General features: G+C 31.5%; 1 protein-coding gene and 2 long non-coding RNA genes across 3 annotated transcripts in view; all 3 read left to right on the plus strand.

Annotated features, from left to right (window-relative positions):
• Nucleotides 1-8,251, plus strand: part of LOC141444852 (uncharacterized) — a 121,665-nt gene that overhangs the window by 64,786 nt on the left and 48,628 nt on the right. The window lies entirely within an intron of this gene.
• LOC141444859 (uncharacterized) lies at nt 531-3,224 on the plus strand. Its single transcript, XR_012453227.1, has 2 exons — nt 531-817; nt 1,751-3,224. It is a non-coding gene; the product is annotated as an uncharacterized lncRNA (long non-coding RNA).
• LOC141444860 (uncharacterized) lies at nt 5,120-6,234 on the plus strand. The gene is made up of 2 exons (XR_012453228.1): nt 5,120-5,270; nt 5,972-6,234. It is a non-coding gene; the product is annotated as an uncharacterized lncRNA (long non-coding RNA).

The following is an 8,251-nucleotide window of genomic DNA, read 5'->3' on the forward strand; positions in this document are numbered from 1 at the left end:
TGTACATAAAAACACATGAAAATAACATAACACAGGATAATAAGATGTACAAAGGCGAACTACTACCACCATTACACTATACACCATATATACTTACTACCATTCTGAATTTTATCAAAATTTTCCACTCACCGGTTTCGATTTTAGAGGGGGGGGGGGACGCTCGATTTTAATGAAAATTTGCACTTCAAATATCTCAAAAACGGCTGAACCGATTTTGATGAAACGTCTCTAAGAACCATCGCTAGAAAACCTGCTTTCAAATAAAAAAAACCGCATTCAAATCGGTCCACCCGTTTAAGAGCTACGGTGCCACAGGCAGACACAGACACACATAGTGGTCAAACTTATAACACCCCTCTTTTTGCGTCGGGGGTTAAAAACCAGTTAATAGACAAAGTATATACTTTCAAATTTGAAAAACCTTATACTCCGTTTCATTTCAGGTTTGAATTTACGGTCAAACACGTTTCTCGGTATTTCGAACACAAATGGACTAAAAATACCTACATTTAGGTAGGTACATTTATAACGTTAAGTTTAAAAATTAAAAATATATGTCAACTACACTATTCCTACTCTACGGTCCAGTAACAGAATTTAATAAAGTTAGTAGGTAGTCCTAAGTGTTACCTTACTTAACTACCCACTTTTTTATTACCGTCAAGTAACTTGCACAAGTAACAGTTTGTACCTTTCGGATACTTTAATATTTCCATTTATTTATTTTTAAAAATCAAAGATAATCAAAAGTTTGTTTGAAATCAGCGTAAAATAAAGTGCAACAAACATCTGCACATCGGATGTTTAGGAACAGGTTAGTTTTGTTATTTGACTAATTTTGAAGCCTTAGGTTTAAAAAGAAAACTGTTTATAATTTTTACGTTTTGTAGACGCCAGTTTATGAACAGCTGGAACATTTCTTAAAAAATGAAAATGTATGCTCAGCATTGCGTGACATGAGCGTTACTGATTCTGATAAAAAAATCTTACTATATAAATAGAAATAAATATAAAATAATGTACCTGAAATATAAATTATATTGTTAAAAAATAAATCTTATATTATGTGACTGTCAAGTTTGCAATATCCGACTAGACCACATATTTGGCTGCTGGTCCCTAATTTTAACACTTGAGTAACCGGCAGGGCTACTACGGAATTCGAAAATCGAAGTTCGTGTCGTTGGGTTGGGTCCCTCTAACACACACTATTCATTAATACAAGAGCGAGAGGGATGATACGTCATACGATACGAACTTCGATTTTCGATTTTCGGAGTAGGCCCTCTGTTAATATTCAGTAATATAGTAGAAGTTTTGCAATCTATTTTGTATTTAATTCCATAAGAATAAAAATATTATTTTTATTTATAAATATTATTTTTTTATGTAGGTAGCCCTAATATGTCTATATCATACTGCTAGGCAAAGGCCTCCCCTTTCTTTCGCCACTCTTCCCTATCATGAGCATGCTCCTGCCAATCGAGCTCAAAAGCGCCTCCGGTCGTCCCGCCATCTCCTCTTGGGTCTGCCTCTGCTCCTTTGACCATCCTTCGGAACCCATTCGGTAGCGATTCGTGACCATCGGTCTGGATGCATGCGGCAGACATGTCCAGCCCAGTCCCACTTCAGCTTAGCGGATTTTTATTTATTCGTAGTTAATTTCTCACTTCTCAGTGGACTCGCAAGCAAAAGAATAGCATTATATTATGATATCCAACTGTCGTAATTAATCCCCTTGTTTCAGCCCTGATTGTGAGCACAAAGATTGCAAGTCAAATAAAACAAGAGTTGAGAATCCAATAAAAACCGATTACCATTCAGCATAATGGATAAAATAGCACAAAAGGCATTAAAAATGCTTAAACCAGCCAATAATATAATAATTTAATAAATTTAAATAATTTTTATGAGGGTACGCTTTTAAAGAAAAACTTAAGCAATAACCCACATTATAATTCATAATATAAACAAAGAAACTATATACTTAAATAAATATGGAAACAAATAGACCATCCACGTTTACTTGTTTGACTTGCGATAGTGATTTCGCAACTAAATCTGAACTTATCGACCACGACATTAGAACTCACGATGCGAAGTCAAATTATAAAGCATGTACAGAATGTGATTATAAGACTGTTCGTGACTATAATTTAAAGAGACACATGCAGAGACATAGGAAAGTGAAACATTATCAGTGTCTTGTATGTCGATCAAAATTCAGTAATGATAATTCGCTAAAAGTTCACATGAAGACAATTCATAGCAGAGAGAAACCGTATGAATGTACTACATGTGACTCAAAATTTAATAATGGCGGCGAATTGAAAAAACATCAGAATAAGCACAGCGATCAGAAACAGAGAACATGTACTGTATGCAATACAGAATTTGCCTCTAAAAGTTACTTGCAGATTCATCAGCGAATTCATACTGGAGAAAAACCGTATGGATGCAGCACATGTGAATCAAAATTTAGTCGAAAGAGTTTACTAACAGTTCATATGAAAATTCACAGTCGAAAGAAACCGTAGGGGTGCTCTTTGTAGCTCAAAATTTACGACTAATGGTGCAACATAAAAGATTATCTGAGAATTCACAGCTTACAGAACCTGTAGGTACCAATATACTGCAAGTGACTCAAAATTTTACACATACAAACACTTTCGCATTTAATATTAGTATGACGAAATTTCAAACCTCAAAACTTGTGCGGAAAGAAATGGCATTTTTATGACAGGCAGGCAAACGAGCAAGCGGGTCATTTGAAGGAAAATAATCTAAACCACTCAAGGAGGAGATAGATACCTTGACGGCCTCATAAAAAAAACATATAAAAAAGGCTTTTGGCGAGTATTCAGATATTAAGACAAGCTAAAAAACGCTATATAATTAATTTTCTTGTTTCAGTGCTGGAATTCGAACACAGAGATAGCAAAGAAGAGAAAAATAACTCCATGAATTAAATAAAATCGAATACGATATAGAATATGTCACAAAATTACGCACACCCAGTCCTGATAACTTTCAAGATATGAAAAATATCAATAACAAATGAAAAAATTACGTTGTGAAAGAAAATTACGCTAACATTTTTTAATCACTGCAAAAAAACAGTTACAAGAAAAAACTAAATTGGAAGCTCTTATTTTAATCTATAATATTAGGAATTATTAAAGAGTTGTAATAAAAATGGGCATAAACAGTGCAATACTATATTTGCAACTAAATCGAAACTTATTAACCACGATATTACATTACATGGTTCAAAAGTAGATTATTTACTAAATTTACTAAAAGTTCATATAAAAATTCATAAAAGAAAAAAAAGTAGCGTTCTACTTATTCTTACTCGGTAGTTACAACAGTTAAATATTTACCCAAATAATTTAAATATTCATAGCACAGACATCACGGTCACCTTTTCGAGTAGACAAAACGTTACTGTATTTTTCTTTTATTTTTTGTTTTGTAGTTTTCTATATAAGTCCATGGATGTAATTATGCTTTATAATATTTCGAAAAGTGGTAAGGTTATAATCTATTTAAAAATTATTTATTGTACATGAAATCAATAAATCAGTTTAGTGTCTTTTTAAATAAGAGGAGGCCAAAATTGATGATTGCATCTCTATGATCATCCGTTATGGAATACATTTTAATTATCGAGCGCCAATGCTGTAGGTTGTGCTTTGTGTCACTGTCAATAACTTAAAACTATAAAGTTTTTATTTTTCTGCATCTCTATTTCTATTAAATATTTCTAGATTTTCATTTTTTTTAAACCAAATGTATCGTAAACTTTAATAATTTTGTTGTTATTAAAAATCCTTCTATTCTTTTAGTTCATTTTATATTTCAGTAAAACGTATACTAGTTTTCTTTACATTATTATAATAAGGTAATTACGATGATTTTTGTTAAATATAAGAAACCGATTATTTTATATAATTTATATCATATTTTGTATCTATAAATGTGAAACAAAAAAAAAAGAAAATAGATTCACTGGCAAGTGAATAGGTATAATACTGTGATAGTTATTTGTTAGTTTTAATAAAAATACATAATTATTTATTACGATTTTTATTTAATCGTATCTATTTTAATTTCATTACAATTAAGTAATAACTGTTTCTTATACCGCATTAAATTATTTTGTACAACAAATTAATAAACGTTTCATTGATTCATTTAGTGCGCTTATTACCCTTGACTAAATTTATTTATTCGTTTAGCATTGTGCTAAACGCGATTACACTTACCTAAATTAGGATTCTAAACCCTTTTTTTTACAATTACATAAAACACCCGTGTCGAATTTCATGTTCGAAGCGGTTTCATTATTGAGATTTTATGCTAATACTTATGTTGGAAAAATTGAAGTAAAAGTACCCTATGTGAAAATCAAAACTTCTAGCTATCTTTCTACATCCTAAATGTAGTAAATGTCAATGATCAGCCGTTTAAGCTTGAAGGAGTGACAAAAACACACACACACACACACACACACACACCCACCCACTCACTCACAATTTTTTTCATTGGCAATATTAATTGCTTCTGTTTGTTTTGCTAATTAATACTATCACTGCCGTTTGAACGCTTATATGCGTTAAAAGGCACTGTGTGAAAGTTGTGTGAGCGCTTATCTACTCTCAAGGGGTTTGAGGACCTGAGAAAATGCCTGCACTCGGCAGAAGCTTTATTTAAAAAAAAATACAGTTAACTGATGAATTCCAATTTTCATAGTTGAAATACCTTGTCTCCATTACGTATTCCAACCTACTCTGTAGTCAACTTACATGAATTAATAAATGAAAATTATTATTATTATTATTATTTTTTCTTTAATTGTATAATATAGTTTTTAAGTATTTTATTTGTAATTATATTACTTATTATGAAAAAATGACTTTCTGCCAAGTTTCTTGCGGCGCATTCTTCTTGGCAATGATGGTCTTTCCGAAAGCGCTGGTAGTTTAAAAAAATGACGTGTAAAAGTGCCCATTGCGGCCTATTTACTGAATAAATCATTTGAATTTGAATTTTGAAAAAGGTGGGCCTTATTCATACGTAACTAGAACTACCCACTTTTTCATTACGATCAAGTTACTGACACGACCAACTGTTTCACTAAAATAGTTACTTGATGTTTCAATTATTTATTTTGAAAATTAAAGATCGTAACAAAAGTCATTCGGTAAATGAAAGTGCAACAAACATATGGAAGAATATCGGATGTTCAAATGAACAATTGCGAGGTTAGTTTTATGAGGTATTTGACTTATTTTTAAACTTTTAGTTAATGATACGACACGAAATTATGAAATAAAAACAATCACTTTGCTCTCCCGCGACTTTAAGTGGAAGGTAGTGGGTGAGAAAAATAATTGTTTTAAGTTCTTTGCTATGGACCTCCGCAAAATACTTTACGTCTGAATAAAACAATTATAAAAATGTGCTAATTTAACAAAACTTTGTTAATTATTTTTTATGTAAGTATGTAGAAGGCCGTCTCTGAAACAACTGGATTGGTTCTAAAGAAAAATCATTAATCGTATTTTATACATGATTTTACTATAAAAATATAGTTGAACGTATCTTAAATATAATTTTATGTAACAAAAAAAATTACATAATTATTTAAGAGTTAATTAAGTTTGCAATATTTGAAAGTACCTACAATATTTTCAGTGCATTCCGGAGGTATATCGATATTTGTTATTATTTGAATACAAAATCTCCTCGTGTCATCTCATCGCCGATTTTTGAAAATCAATTCAAAATTTTCTAAACTATTTTGCGTCTTGTTCCTAAAGGGAAAGTGTAGACTTTTATGTTAAGGACTGGCCGGACATTGCGGCAGACCCCGATCCTCTGAGCCTTTGCCTATTACAGCTATTACTTATTTTATTATTATAGTAGGCTAAGAAATCTCTTGTAAATAATCTCTTTGTTTCAGCCCTGGAATGTGAGCACCATAATTGCAATGAAAACAGCACAGAGGATGCAATAAAATCGAATGCTATACAGAATATTGCATGAAATTTAACAACAATCTACATGACAAAAGTATACGTGATTCAGTCACGTTTCAAAAAAAAATTAAAACAATGACAATGTAAAAGAAAATTACATTTACACTTGTGATCATCTAGGAAAAGCATTCGAAAAAAAAAATCACATAAAAAATCATAAAATTAGTAAAAAAGCAAAAAAAAACAATGAACATAAGCAAGGCATTTAAATTCTCTTGCTTGACTTGCAACAGTAAATTTATAAAGAAATCTCAACTTATCAACCACAACATTAAAAAACATGATTCGAAAGTGAAGTACAAGGCATGTAACGAATGTGATTATAAGACTTTTCATAAAGTATGTTTAATAAAACACATGCGGACACATAGAGACCTGAAACCCTACCAGTGTTCTCTATGTGATTCAAAATTCCGTAAACGCCATTCAATGAAGCGTCATATGAAAATTCATTCCTCAGAGCACATTTGTAGTGTATGTGGCGCAAAATTTATTTCCGCCGGTGAACTCAAAGTTCACGTTATGAGAATTCATACGGGAGAGAAACCGCATGAATGTACTGTATGCGACTCCAAGTTTACCACTAACAGCGAATTGCAACGTCACTTGAGAAGCCATACGGGAGAGAAACCGTTTGAATGTACTGCATGTGATTCAAAATTTGCACAGAGCAATGCGCTAATAGCACATATACGAGTTCATATGGGTGAAACACCTTACGACTGCACTATTTGCGACTCAAAATTTACTACTAACAACGCATTGAAGCATCATGAAAAAATTCACAGAGGACAGGAGTTATACACATGTACTGTATGTGACTCAAAATTTAGTATAAGCCATTTGCTAAAAGATCATATGAGAATTCATAGCGGAAATAAAACTGATTAATGTTATACTCAGACACAGTCATTAGTTACTACAGTTAAATGTATACGAATATGAAATGAATGAAAACGAAAAAAAAGTTTGGAAAAGAAAAAAGAATATAACATTTTTCGAATTCCGGTTCCAACTCCAACTTTTCTGTATTTCTGTGCTTGTAGATTTTTATTTAATATTCATTCATCTTAGATTGTTAATTTTGTGTGATTGTTATTGTTAGTGTTGTGTAAAATCCTTCTATTTTTTGGTACATTGTAAATTATTATTTCTTAAATTGCGAAAATTATTGACAAAAATATACAGTTAGGTAATTATGACGACTCGTGCTAAATTATATGAACCAAATATTTGATTTTATTGATATCTTTAAATTAACAAAAGTAATGAATAATGATATTAAATAAATGGTAAGAAATATACTGTGATAATTATTTGTAAGTAATAATTCAAATTATTAATAACGATTTGTATTTAATTGTGACTATCTGTAGTTAGTTAAAGCTTAATAATATAATAATTGTTTTTTTAAATATGTATAAGTATTTAAAAAAATGACTATTTTTTACATAAAACTGACTGTGATTGACAAAAGGTTCTCACGTTGTGTAAAGTGCAGATTAGGCCAAATTGTTTCATTAATGCATTAATAAATGCCTTTAATTAATATTTATATTCTTTTTTTTTTTCTTTTCTGTCTTTCACCTGGCAGTGCTCTCAGCGCTACTGTATTCATATAACGCAAATCTTTGTCCACTACTTTAACAGGTAAACTATTAGCTCAAGCAGTTCCGTGAGAATTTCTAAATATATATCGTGCCTTTCATTAATATTGCATAAAAATATCTGTACCAAATGTCATGTTCAAATCGATTGTCATTTTGAGGTTTTATGCCGATATCCTGGGAAATTCGAGGTTAAAGTAGTCTAAGTATGTGAAATTCAAAACTTCTAGTTATCTACATACTAAATGTCAATGTCCAGCTGTTTAAGCTTGAAGGATTAACAAACACACGTACTAACAAACTTTTCATTTGACAATGTTAATGTACTCCTGCATGTTTGTTTTACAAATAAATAGTAACACTACCGTTTGAACGCTTAAAAGCACTGAGTGAAAGTTAAGATAGCGCTTCTCTAAGTTTAAGGGGCTTGAGGTTGAGGGACTGAGCAAATTCCGGTACTTGGCAGAAGCTTCATAATAAATAACAAAAATATACAAAATCAGTTAACTCAGGGGTTCCCAAACTGTGCGCCGCGGCGCCCTAGAGTGTACCCAATGGCGCCGCGTGGGGCAAAGTGAAAAAGTTTGGGAACCCCTG

The sequence above is a fragment of the Choristoneura fumiferana genome, chromosome 30 (assembly GCF_025370935.1).
Source record: "Choristoneura fumiferana chromosome 30, NRCan_CFum_1, whole genome shotgun sequence".
Taxonomy (NCBI): Eukaryota; Metazoa; Arthropoda; class Insecta; order Lepidoptera; family Tortricidae; genus Choristoneura; species Choristoneura fumiferana.